At 42.6% G+C, this 3027-nt stretch overlaps 1 non-coding gene across 1 annotated transcript; it reads left to right on the forward strand.

The window, feature by feature from the left end:
• Positions 1-2596: 2596 nt before the first annotated feature.
• On the forward strand, positions 2597-2703 carry LOC115696056 (small nucleolar RNA R71). Its single transcript, XR_004007654.2, has one exon. It is a non-coding gene; the product is annotated as a small nucleolar RNA R71 (small nucleolar RNA).
• The last annotated feature ends 324 nt before the right edge of the window (positions 2704-3027 follow it).

Consider the following 3027-nt stretch of genomic DNA (forward strand, 5'->3'; position numbering starts at 1 on the left):
TTACCATAAAGTGGCACTTCTCCCAGTTTAACACCAAGTTAGACTTCTCGCACCTTGTTAGTACTTTTTCCAGGTTTTCCAAACAATGATCAAAGGAAGAACCAAACACTGAGAAATCATCCATAAAAATTTCAATACAAGATTCAATCAAATCTGAAAAGATAGCCATCATACACCTTTGAAAAGGGGCAGGGGCGTTGCACAAGCCGAAGGGCATTCTTCTGAAAGCAAAGGTACCATAGGGACATGTGAAAGTAGTCTTCTCCTGATCTTCAGGTGCTATAGCTATCTGGTGGTATCCAGAATATCCATCAAGAAAACAGTAATATTCTTGCCCCGCTAATCTGTCTAGCATTTGATCAATGAAGGGCAAAGGGAAGTGATCTTTTCTTGTTGCTTTGTTGAGTTTCCTATAATCGATGCATCCTCCAACCAAGGATCGTTCTTGTGGGAATCAACTCATTCTTTTCATTCTTGATCACCGTCATTCCACCTTTCTTTGGGACCACTTGCACCGGGCTAACCCACTTACTATCTGAAATAGGATAAGCAACTCCAGCATCCAACCACTTAACTACTTCTTTTCTGACTACTTCTTTCATGGGTGGATTGAGTCTTCGTTGAGCATCAATAGTTGGTTTGGCATTGTCTTCCATGAGAATTCGATGCATCACTGTTGAAGGACTGATTCCTTTAACATCACCTAGTGTCCAAGCGATGGCCTTGTTATGAGCTCGAAGTACCCTCAAAAGTCTATCAGTTTCCACATCAGAGAGAGAAGCTGAAACAATAACTGGCAGCTTTTTATCTTGACCCAAAAACTCATACCTCAAGTGACTAGGAAGCACCTTCAATTCAAGTTCTGGGGGCTTTTCAGTAGATGGCTTTAGCTCTTTTGGAACCGCTCCCAATTCCTCAAAATATCTTTTGTTCAAAGGCCCATAGGAATCAAGCCACTTCACATACCCCATGACCTCTTGTCCTTCTTGCTCCGTCAATTCATCTTCAGTTAGACTTAGTTCAAGAGGATCATCTAGCAGCTTTTTCTCACTCACCATTTCATCAATCAAGTCAATGAAGAAACAGTTATCACTTGCCTTTGGGTACGTCATAGCCTTTAGTACATTAAAGACCACTTCTTCTCCTTGGACTCTCAGCTTTAATTCACCCTTCTGAACATCGATTAAGGCTTGGCCAGTTGCCAAGAATGGTCTCCCAAGAATAATTGGGACATTGCTATCTTCTTCCATATCCAAAACGATGAAGTCAGTTGGAAAGATGAACTTGTCAACCTTAACTAACACATCCTCAATGACTCCTCTAGGATTGGCTAGTGATCGGTCCGCCAATTGGAGAGTTACTGTTGTTGGCTTTGCTTCACCCAACTGCAATCTTTTAAACACCGATAGAGGCATCAAGTTAATGCTAGCTCCCAAGTCACAAAGTGCATTTATTCCCTCAATTCTTCCTATAGTACAAGGAATAGTGAAACTCCCTGGATCTTTGAGTTTAGGAGGGAGTTTCTTCTGTAGGATGGCGCTGCACTCTTCAGTTAGAGAAACTGTCTCATAATCCTCCATCTTTCTCTTCTTTGACAGGATTTCCTTCATAAACTTCACATAACTTGGCATCTGCTCTAAAGCTTCAGCAAAGGGAATGTTAATGTGAAGTCTTTTGAACACTTCCAGGAATTTGGTGAACTGCTTGTCTAAGCTTGACTTTCTAAGCCTTTGAGGGTATGGTATTTTTACATGGTGATCACTATTAGTTGGTGGAGACTGCTGTGGTTGTGTTTGGCTATCAGTAGCCTTCGTTGGAGTGGGTGCTGGGGTTGACATCGGTTGTTCTTCATTCTCCTTTTCTCCATTCACTAGTTGTGGCAATTCAGGACCATCATAATTTTTACCGCTTCTCAGGGTAATTGCCTTGCAGTTTTCCTTGGGGTTTACTTCAGTTGTGCTAGGCAAATTCCCTTGAGGACGGGTTGCTACTTGAGTTGCTAGTTGGCCCATCTGTGTCTGCAGGTCTTTGATTGAAGATCTAGTTTCAGTCATGAATTGAAGCAAGCAAATGCATCCGCAAACTAGAATTTCCACCAGAGGTTTGTTGTTGATTAAACTGTTGATTCTGATTCTGGTTCTGATTTCGTTGCTGATAGAACCCACTGTTTCTTCGGTTATTACCCTGGTTGAACCCATAGTTGTTGTTGTTGTTCTGTGAATAGTTTCCAATGGCTTTAGCTTCATCCATTGGCAAATCATCCACATCAACTTGGCATTCTGAAAAGTGATGGCTTCCCCCACATAACTCACACACAACTTGGGCTTGTTTAGCTTGCCCTGCAATTATCTTTGTCAATGCCTCAACCTGTGCTGTCAACTTTGTGATGGCATCGACCTCTAACACACCAGCTACCTTCTTTGATTGACTCCTCTCAGTTGGCCACTGTTGATTGTTTAGAGCCATCTCCTCCAATAGATCATAAGCCTCATTAGCACTCTTCCTCATAAAGGTTCCTCCAGCTGCAGCATCTATTACAGTTCTTGTGTTTCCTACCAACCCATTGTAAAAGTTGTGGACCAGCATCCACTTCTCTATACCATGGTGAGGGCACTTTCTGATCAGATCTTTAAACCTCTTCCAAGCCTCATGGAGAGATTCATTATCTTGTTGGCAGAAGTTATTAATTTCTCCTCTCAGCTTTGCAGACTTGGCTGGAGGAAAGAGCTTTGACAAGAATTTCGTTGCCAGATCATTCCAGGTGGCGATAGAGTTGGGTGGCAAGGAGTTTAGCCAACTCTTGGCTCGTTCTCTAAGAGAGAATGGGAACAGTCTCAGTCGAATAGCATCATCACTAACTCCATTAACTTTAAAGGTTTCACAAAGTTCCATGAAGTTAGAGAGATGCAGATTAGGATCTTCAGAAGGGAGGCCACCAACCGGGCGAAGATCGCACCATCCGAAGTATGGCAGTTTGATCTCAAAGTTATTTGCATCCATCGCCGTGGCCTGATACACGACTGCACT

This window comes from Cannabis sativa, chromosome 6 (genome assembly GCF_029168945.1).
Source record: "Cannabis sativa cultivar Pink pepper isolate KNU-18-1 chromosome 6, ASM2916894v1, whole genome shotgun sequence".
Lineage (NCBI taxonomy): Eukaryota > Viridiplantae > Streptophyta > Magnoliopsida > Rosales > Cannabaceae > Cannabis > Cannabis sativa.